Genomic DNA, 10326 nt, shown 5'->3' with positions numbered 1-10326 from the left:
AAACCACTTTGGGATTAAGTAATATTCAGGGGATCTTAGATGAAATTGTATGATAATGAAGATCATAAGAAATTGGGTCATTAATAAGCTTAAATATCTCTGACAAATTTAGACTAACCCATGTATGACATATGAATTCTTTCTGGAGGTGGGGCCACCATGTTATTGTCGAGGGGCGACTTGTGATGAGTCGCTGAGCTGGAATTGGTCAAAGGGAACTGCCTAACACTGACACATAAGATGGTGCGTTAATGGGTCCCTTAAAATAGGGATGAAAGGGAGAGACATAAAACCTGTCCCCAACAAACCCCCCAATATCAAGAGTAAAACCACTAAAAAATTTTGTGAATTAAGACAAGAGGAAATCCCCTCTATTAAATCTTCTTTGAGAAAAAAATACACGGTGGTGGTGACTTAGTAATGTTATAGAGTAGGATAGGGACTTGACTAGGATATAATAGGATCAACTAGCTCAAAAAGACAAGACTCACCAAACCACACCTCATTTTGAAATCTAGTTCCTCTAGTTAAAAAGCCAAAGCCTATAACCATCGTCCTTGAAGAATAAAGGGTGGCATTGATTTGCATATATATTGATCAAAGAGTTTTTGAAGGAGGAACTTACTTCTATGCAGCAGCTAGAATCTACATGCGGCCATGGATGATGAATTTTGTTCCAGAACGTGAAACTTTTACTTCAGTATCGGTCTGGGTAAGGCTCTATTCTCTACCTCTTGATTACTAGCAAAATGAATCGTTAGCCGCTATCAGCAATAAATTAGGTCGTTTTGTTAAAGCTTCTGAAGCCACAAGAAAAGAAAAATATACTTCATTTGCCAAAATATGTGTGGAAATGGATTTATCGGGAGCTCTACTAGATGAGGTGATCTTGGAAGTTTTTGATGAAGAATGGGTGCAAACAGTAGATTATGAGCACATTTCGTTCAGATGTCGCAGATGTCATGAACATGGACACCTTCTCAGAGATTTTCCACTCAGTAAAGTAGTAAGCAAGAGCAAAAATAACACAATGAAGGAAACATATAGCTTTCAGAAAGTGGTGAATCGTGGAAAGGGCGGCAAAAGAGGACCAAAACAACATCAAGATGAAGGTCAACAAATCAGTCAGAACAAATTCCAAGTGCTTGAGGAAGATGAAGAGATCTCAAAAGAAGATCAAACAATGAAAGGAAGTCCTGCGGACAAGGAATCTGAAGAAAACCGAGAAAACACACAGGACATCGATTATCAGAAGGAAGCCATAATGAGTGATGCAGAACTGGAGATGGATCAGGAAATGACCCAAAATGAGATGGACCTAGAGGATCATGAACTACAAAATAACCCAAAATTCACATGCGCGAAGTTTATTCCACCATTCGGACTCGAAATCCGTTTAGTATGGTTTCTATTATTTCATCGGGTCCGTTTTTGGAAACTAAGAATATGCCTTTTTTGGCTCCAATTTGCGTCTCATCCGTTAGAACTTTGCAAACGGATTGGCCGGTTTAGGCTTTTGTTTGTATTTTGAAGGTCTCACAGTTAAATTTGTGGGCCCGTGGCCCGGATGTTAAGCTTTTGGCTTGGTACCCAAGTCGTGAGTGGATAGTTGACTCTATGTCCCTCAGGTCTCTTTGGGTAGTTGTATTATATGTAATTTGTTTCTTTGTTTCTAATGAATAGAAGGTATGAATCTTGCTTCAGCAAAAAAAAGAATTTAAGTTAGTCGTCCCCATAATATCATTATTCACCCTAGCTTACATACTTAATATTAAACAATGAACCAACTTAACATAAGCTGATGCACCCCACATCTTTGCTTTATTAGAAGCATAAGTTAGAGGCCTATTTAGCCTAATAACACCCCTCTTTTTTAATTAAGTAGATTATGGAGAGTCCTTTACCAGATCTCAAGGTATGTGGTTATAGATGATAATGCGTCATTGAGAAAGGTAACTTTTAAGTGTAAAAGCATAGGTTGAGGCTTCTCGAGTCTAATAATACCCCTCATTTTTTCGTTTTTTACATAAGTAGATTGGAGAGGTCTTCACCATGAGATGTCATGGTATTGAAAGTTGAGAGTGAATTTTTCAAAAAGTAATATTAAGTTTAAGTTATTGTGAACAATATATAAATTATTGTAGATATTCACCCGAAGTAATTTATTATAGCCTACATTGTCATTTTTGAATTTTTATTATTTAATTTATTTTTTGAATTTTAATTTTGTTTATTATTTTATTATTCAAATATTTGAAAATAATTTAAAAAAATAATAAGTAAATGGAAATATTAGTTATATGATTTAATAAAAGATGTAATTTATAAAATATGATATCAGAGAAATCTAATTAAAAAGCAGACTTATATTCTATTATATTTTATTTAATTATGAAACTTTACACACAGAAAAACGAGTATTTATTACAGAGTTTTTTTTGACATTGTATTCTAAATGGTTGTTATGTTATGCTCTTAAATCTAACTCTTAGATGCTCTACTCTACCACGAGACAAAACAATGCTAGAAAGATGGAACCCCCTCTTTCTAGTGACCTGGTGTTTAACATAGCTTGATAATGATTTCAGATTAGGGTTTTCACATGTCTCAACACTTCGTTAGTGTTAAATACATATAAATATTTAAATCCATAAAAGAAAAAAATGTAAGTGAATATAAAAATCATATAATTTAATACAAGATATAACTTAGGGGATATCATATAAAAGAAAACCTAATTAGAAGGTGAGGCTTATACTCTACTCTTTTTTATTTAATTATGGAAATACAAATACAAAGAAAGGGGTATTTACGATCGAGTTGCCTATGACATTGTTGTCTATATGGTTGTTGCAAATTATCTTTCTCCTTTGTTTTGATCTCAAATCCCACTCCTAGATGTTGTGCTCAACTATGTTTTAATACAATCCTAAAAAGATGGAACCCCTTCTCTTCCTAGTGACGTAGTATTTAACATAGCTTGGAAACTATTTAAGGTTTAGGGTTTTCAAATTTTTCAAGCCACTATTAGTGTTACGGTTTTGGACCTTTTAGGATCTTCTTGAATGTCCACACGTGACTAACTCCACATATCTAAGTAATGGTGTTGATGCAACGTCCACTTGGTACCACCGTATGAACAAGTTAGCTGAACTTGTGGGAGGCATAGCTTCTGCATATGAAATTTGATTAAGGTGATTTTCACATTGTTTGAAAGCTAGAATTGGTGTGTAAAATGACATCAAGAGGTAGAGAGCTATGCTCACAAAGCTTTCACTCATTTCATATCCCAACATAACTTTAGAGGGCTTTAAATACTAAATCTCAAAATTAAGACATATCATAAAATACGTCACAAAAGATAATTCCTGCAATTTTTCTACCCAAAAAATATCAAAATAAATAACAAATTATCCAATAATTCATTTTAAATCAGTTAAAAAAAATGTTTCATTTCAATTTTTATTTGTAGAATTTATTTTAATGTATATTCAGGTGAAACAAGAATTGGAATCTTTTGTGTAGCATTGTCTTGTTATTCTTAATATGAAAAAGTAAAGTATTTATGTATTCTTAAAATGGAATGTGTGTCACTTTTGTGGTGAGGAGAGGAATGTGTATAAAAAGAAATTACATACATAAAGCAAAATGAAAAATAAAGTGTTACTTTCCCTTTAAGTTAAGCTATGTGATCAATCAAACAAGGAAAATATTTTAGTTTGTTTTGCGTATGATAAAAGGTCCTATGAAGACCTATTCGTCCTTTCCACTCTATAAGTAACTGGGCCTTGCAGAGATATATTTTGTGATGGGTACTGGGGCTACATCCCGAAAGAACTGGTGACGCTTCCAGCAGCCAAAAAATGACGGGTACTGGGGCTACGTCCCGAAAGAACTGGTGACGCTTCCAGCAGCCAAAAAATGACGAGTACTGGGGCTATGTCCCGAAAGAACTGGTGACGCTTCCAGCAACGAAAAGAATCAACCAAGGTATTGAATGAGGCTTTAGTGCTTCCCACACCTCCACCTATAGGGAAAGATGCCCTAAAATTTGGCCAATAGGATACCTTCGTCTCACAGAGGCAGTCGAGTCTTTAGCTTCTTGGTAATCGGTTATCAGTATCGAGCACTATACAGGTTGGGTAGCCCCGTATAGGACCGCACGCACTTAGCCTAAGCCGAACCCCCTCTGAATCGGGTCTCTGTGCTGCCTGGGTTGTCTTTTCCGTGGACTGATTGAAGGATTTGAAGCACCCTAAAAGACAACTTCTATGTTTCAAAATGTAACATGACCATGGCGGCTTATTGGATGCCTACCCCCAACAGTCCTAACCTAAACTATAAATTATTTTGTGGCCCATGTGGGGAAATTTAGTTTGTTCAAGTTATGATTGCTTTTACGTGTCTTCCTTCACTTATGGTGTGAAAAATTAAGCTTAAATAAACTAAGTACAAAAGGTTTTTATACTTGATTCCCTTTGTTCAAAGTTTAGAGTAGCTTAGTGTGTGTAGTGAAATGTGTGTGTAAGTGACAGAGTGAACATACAAAGTTTGTAGTCATGTGGATATTCGATGATCCTTTTCAAATTCGTCTACTTACACTAAATTATGTTTGTTCCTTACCTGCAAATAAAATAATGTGTGGTTGATGGGCCACTTACTTCCTTCCTATTACACTATGTGAGCCTAAAAAGGGAGATGAAAAACTGAGTGCTTTGAGAAAGATTTCAGATGCAAGCCCAGGATCGTCTAAAAGACGCAAGGGAAGCAGGGGCTACTCCCTTTCTTTAATAACACCAGTTCCTAGTCCCAATGCTAATGAAGTAAAGATGCTTTGGTTAGTAAAAAATATGAGTGAATTATGGGCCACTTACTCCTTTGCTAATTAAGTTATGTGACTTGGGTAAAATAGCAAAACAAATTGAAAAAATGTGTGGATTATGGCCACTTACTTTTCCCCTTAATTAAGCTATGTGTGAAATGTAAAAAATTTAAAGTAAAGGCTAAGTAATTGCCCTACTAATACTGATTATTAAAACAATCTGAACTATATGGAAAAAAATTGCAAAGGTGAAGGCAATTCACTAAAGGTTGCCAGTCACCCACGAAAGAAAAATTACAATGATTGTTTTTGTTCTTTGTAAACCGTGGGGTTAGGCTCTGCACAAGCGAGCGAACCGTGTGTCAATCTGCAAGAAAATGATAAGTGTTAAGCCAAATTATAGATATTAAGAGTGAGAATGATTATAAGCAATATGCATTATCAATGTTCTAAATTTAAACTTATATGATTAAAGAACAACGTATTTTATAAATGATACTATACTAGAAATAATTTGACTAAAATTTACAATCTCACTAAAACAAATTAGTATTGAAGAACTAAAGGCAAAATTTATACCTTTACCATAAATTCAGTTAAATTAAATGACATTCTAAGCAATAACACAAGGCCATGTGCAAGAAAATTAAAGTAGAGTATAAAGAAGTATTAGAGTACTTTGTAAAATAAATGTAGAGATAAAAAATTATACTAATTATATGTTATTAGTCAATCCAAAATGCATTATGTAATATTTTTTCTCAAAACTTTGGAAATGAGTGGATATTTATGGTAGGAATGTAGCTTGAATACAAAAGAGGAATAATCAAGAGACCAAGTCTACTAGAACCATTGTCCATACCAAGTGAGTGTTGGGAAGAGGCCATAATGGATTTTATTACAATTATACCAAAGTATGAAGGAACAAATTTCATTATGGTTTTGGTGTTTTGACTTACAAAGTATGTCCACTTTTATAGAAAAGAAGCATCAAAATGGTTTCTGAAGAACAATCTACAAAGGAAGAAAATCACTATCAAAGTAGAAACCCACCATGAAAAGCGCTGCAGACATGATGAGCAAGAGACAACCTTTAGAATAGTCTCATTCACCCCTTACTACTCACTCAAATTTGTTATGACACAAACACGTAACACAGAAATGTCAAATGTAGGGCAAAAAGGAAAAAAACGTAACGGTATGATGTCAATATATCCAAAAAATTGATATATATATATATATATATAAAAGATAACTATCTTCGTCAATAAGAGAAAATTGGATAAAGCCACCGTATAAGATGACTCATCAATAGTATAATGATATATCTTATATATCGTTAAATCAATAAATCAGAACAAGATCCAATAAGACCCTTGGATAGTTGGTTCACTCATATTAATTTTGAAGCAGAAAATATTCAAATAAAAGAATTATATTTTTTGAGGCCTAGTTTAAAGAGATAATTATTTAGTATGACCCGTAATGAAATTGTAATGTTCCATCATTTAAATTATATATTTAAATATGATATAGATATAATACATTAAATTTTTTATGATATATTCCATTAAATAAGTTCAATAATCTAAAATTATAATTATCTCAATTTCACATGCTGAATTAAAAAATCTTAAAAAACAAAAAATCTGATTAAATATAAAAAAAAAAAATGCATAAAAAAAATTATGATGCATTCCATTAAATAAACTTAACAATTTAAAATTATAATTATCTCAGTTTCACACACTGAATTAAAAAATATTAAAAAATAAAATAAAAAATAATAGCATTAAACTACATTTCATGTTAAAATTTATAATGAATTATATAAATATCACTAAACTCATCATAGAATTTAGGTAAAGAATTAAAAAATTAAAAAAAGGAAACAACTTGTAAAATTTAATAATTTTAATAATTATCTTTTTAATTTTGGACAATCTTTTACAGTATTTAACGAAGGAGGAATTGCACACTATGAATCCTTAGTATCCTATCCATGTTGGAGAGGGGAAAAAAAAAATTGTTCAAATTTCTAGCACTGTTCTATTGATTGGTCCTACTGATGGGGATGAACAAAAATGAGTCTAATCCTATATCCAATATAATTCTATGTATAGTACTCAAAACTGTCAATGTAAGAAGTGTATGTATGAATTTGGGGTAATACTTTGAAAAACTGAAGGCATTGTTCTTTGTCTTGTAGACTTCACTTGATTTGTCTGTAGATCTTCCAGTGTACCATCCACCATAGTTGTAGACTTCTAGTGCCAATAGTAACCCAAAAATGTCTTTGCACCATCCATACTAGGGAAATAAGGTGGTTCAAAATATATCTGACGCAGGGCATCACAAGCACCTAGATATGATGGACCCTTCATTTCAATGCTACCCATGTCTGTTACTACCAGTGGCTGATATGAGAAGAAAAACCTTTTCACCGCGGCTTCTATTGCCTTGAAGGCCAACAGAACATGTATTGTTGCAACATGATAAGCACCTGAAGTGTTATGTGAGCGAAGTCCATGTGAATGAAACAAATGCATAAGTGCCTCCTGGAGCCTTGGTCCACCCTTTGGATCAGCCTCAACACCCATGACTTTGGGCACCAGATGCCTTAGTTCCTTGCATGCATTTGTAAGGTCTCTAAGGGGGGCAGACCGAAGGCAATATGCGCCTACAAGCGTACTAGTGCTGCTAATTGCCAACTGGTGTTTAAGGCAAAGGAAATCATCTGGGTCCATCACTAGAAGCAAATTCACAATTTCTGTGAGCATGTTCCACATCCTTTCAACCATCCAACAGTCTGTGGATGCTCCTACGAAATCCCCAGAGTCTATTCTTTCATATACTCTGTGCAACAATTCTTGGCCTACAAATACCCAGGCCTCAAAGATCTGGAGGACATTGCAAAGTTTGGCATCTTCTGGATTATGGAACTGTTTATGTTGTTTTAAAGAGTGCAAATATCTTGGCTTGCAGATTCTATCATATTCAAGAAGAGGCTTACCTGACATATTTGGTTCCCCTAGACCTAAAGTGAAGCGAGTCCTCTGCATATGGCCTTCAATGGCAAGCCATATTCTAGAAACCATATCTTCAGCGCTTTTCCATGTACCCAAACGAGGAAGTAAGCTCTCTTCACTTGTTCTGCTAACCACAGGTAAAGCACCAGGTCTCTGCCATACCTCATGGAAAACTTTCCTAGCAAGAACACCACTACTTATTGACAACTAAAGAGTGGGAACCTGCTTGTCATTTTCACAAATCATTGAAATCAACTCAATCTGGGAACTAATTAAGGATTCAAGCCTTCTCTTCCATTCCTCTTTGTCAATGTAAGTCCTTGTGTCACAGAGGACAAACGAAACAAACCGAAAATTAATCTCCAATGACTGTAAGGCAGCCTTTACCAACCCCTCTCTAGACCAACCAGGCCATTCCTTGAATTTCCACATGGCACTGAGCTCAGGGAGATGCACATACTGCTCGTAACCCGCACACTCCATGGGGGAGGGCTCTAAGGACTCTTCAACAAAGGCAAAATAGGATGCCATTTATTTACAGGACATATTTTTTCCCTGCAAACATAACCAGGAGAGTAAAGACACTAATGCTCTCCATATACCATAATCTGAAAAAAACAACATAATAATAGAATAAACACTAAAATCCATTTTAAACACTAAAATTTTGAAAACTGGAATAGAATAAAATGTTCTTAAATCCTTGATATATTTAAAAAGTTATATATAATATGTTACTGGACAGAAAACATATCTATTTGTTGCAACTCAACTTTTTCTGTAGATGATAAAAACTCAACACATAAATAATGAAAAGATTTAAATAATGTCAACACATAAATATATATTTTTCCAGTTAACAAAGTGAATAGATATAAGCTAAATATATGGTGGTTGGTGCACACATAAATACATCTTAGTGAAATAGAATATACAACTTTTATTTTTGCTCCCCATGCCCTGTAGCATGTATGGGACAAAAAGTTTTGGTGAGGAAACTTTAATTTTTGTCTCCCTAACCCTGTAAGATGTATGTGCAAAAGTTACAAGAAGACTAGTACAAGCAATTTAGGGGATATTTGGTGTTTCCTCAGTTATGCTGTTCACAATCTGCTAGATGAAAGGTTCAGTTGGAAAATTGATTGGGGTAAATTGAAGCAAAGAGGAGTTGATTGCGGCCGTTTTAGACCTGGTTATGAAAATTGCCTAATTGGGTTACCCTGCCATGGAAAGAATCTCATCCAGCTTATCCCTATATATGCTATCAGGTTTTGGTATAACTACATGGTTCCCAACAAAGCCAGCCCCTCATTAATAAACCTTCTTTATAGTTCAATAAATATTTTTTAGAAGAAAATGTTGCCCTCTCTAATTGACTGCTATCCTTGTGTTAAATGGAATTCCCCGCATCCAATATACCTGCTGGATACCTTAATATACAGTAGACATAAGCTCATGAGATGGAAACAAGCTTGGTTCAATAATACCACGCTACAAAGTGATTCTACAAACTGATTTAAATCTCAAGGCCTTCAGTGTACTTACTTTTATGATTTACAGGATTATGATATAAATCTCATGGTCTTCAATGTAATTTTATAATTTTGAATTTGAAGTATTGAAATTACTGGAAATTCAACAAGCCTAAGACAAAAACAGAACACAAACAAGGTAGGACAAGGAAACTGCCAATACATATAACAAAACATAACCACTGCAACTGCCAACAAGAAGCCAGAGACAGCCCAAAGCATAGCAGCACTGAAGCTGCCCACAATGTTAAAGACCCAATAATATGGACAACGTTTAATTGATCCAATCATTTGAAATAAATGAGTCCTACAATCCAACCTGACTTCACGTCCAAAAAATTGAAGCTTGTCGTCAGCAATACCAGTGAATATGAAGTATGCAATTGCTTCACATCTTAACATGCTTGTAAAACTTCGCAGTTTTTATAGCTTGTACAAGCATTATCAATTTCTAGGGCAGTGATCTAGTCAGAAGTTTGGCGTCTTATTTAATTCTTTCAGACTGTAGAGTCCAAACCCCTAGTTTTGAAGCTTAATCTTTCGTCATGTTCTCGCATAAACTTTACCTTATAGTGCCAACCATAACTAGATAAAGCATGTTTCCAAAGACTGTTAACAGCAAACAATTTCAATGAGTAAGATCTCAATTGTGAATTATGCAAATGGGGTCCCAAAAATAATCTTGCATATGCTCTTATATGTCACCTTATTAGTGAGGACTAAGATCAACAATCCAGGACTTTTGAGGACGGAAGATAAAATACAAGGCCAATTTAAAATGGCCAAGAAGACACACAAAATTGATTGGGGTAAATTGAAGCAAAGAGGAGTTGATTGCGGCCTTTTTAGACCTGGTTATGAAAATTGCCTAATTGGGTTACCCTGCCATGGAAAGAATCTCATCCAGCTTATCCCAGCATCATCATTCCACTTAAAATTAGAA

At 34.5% G+C, this 10326-nt stretch overlaps 1 pseudogene; it reads right to left on the bottom strand.

Moving 5' to 3' along the window:
• Positions 1-7089: 7089 nt before the first annotated feature.
• Positions 7090-8382, bottom strand: LOC149249152 (nematode resistance protein-like HSPRO2 pseudogene; annotated as a pseudogene).
• Between the last annotated feature and the right edge of the window lie 1944 nt (positions 8383-10326).

The sequence above is a fragment of the Pinus tabuliformis genome, chromosome 7, assembly GCF_031772625.1.
Source record: "Pinus tabuliformis cultivar Carrire ecotype Pingquan chromosome 7, CPIR1, whole genome shotgun sequence".
NCBI classification, from domain to species: domain Eukaryota; kingdom Viridiplantae; phylum Streptophyta; class Pinopsida; order Pinales; family Pinaceae; genus Pinus; species Pinus tabuliformis.
The sequence above is the reverse complement of the archived record's forward strand: the minus strand, read 5'-3'. Positions and strand labels throughout refer to the sequence as shown.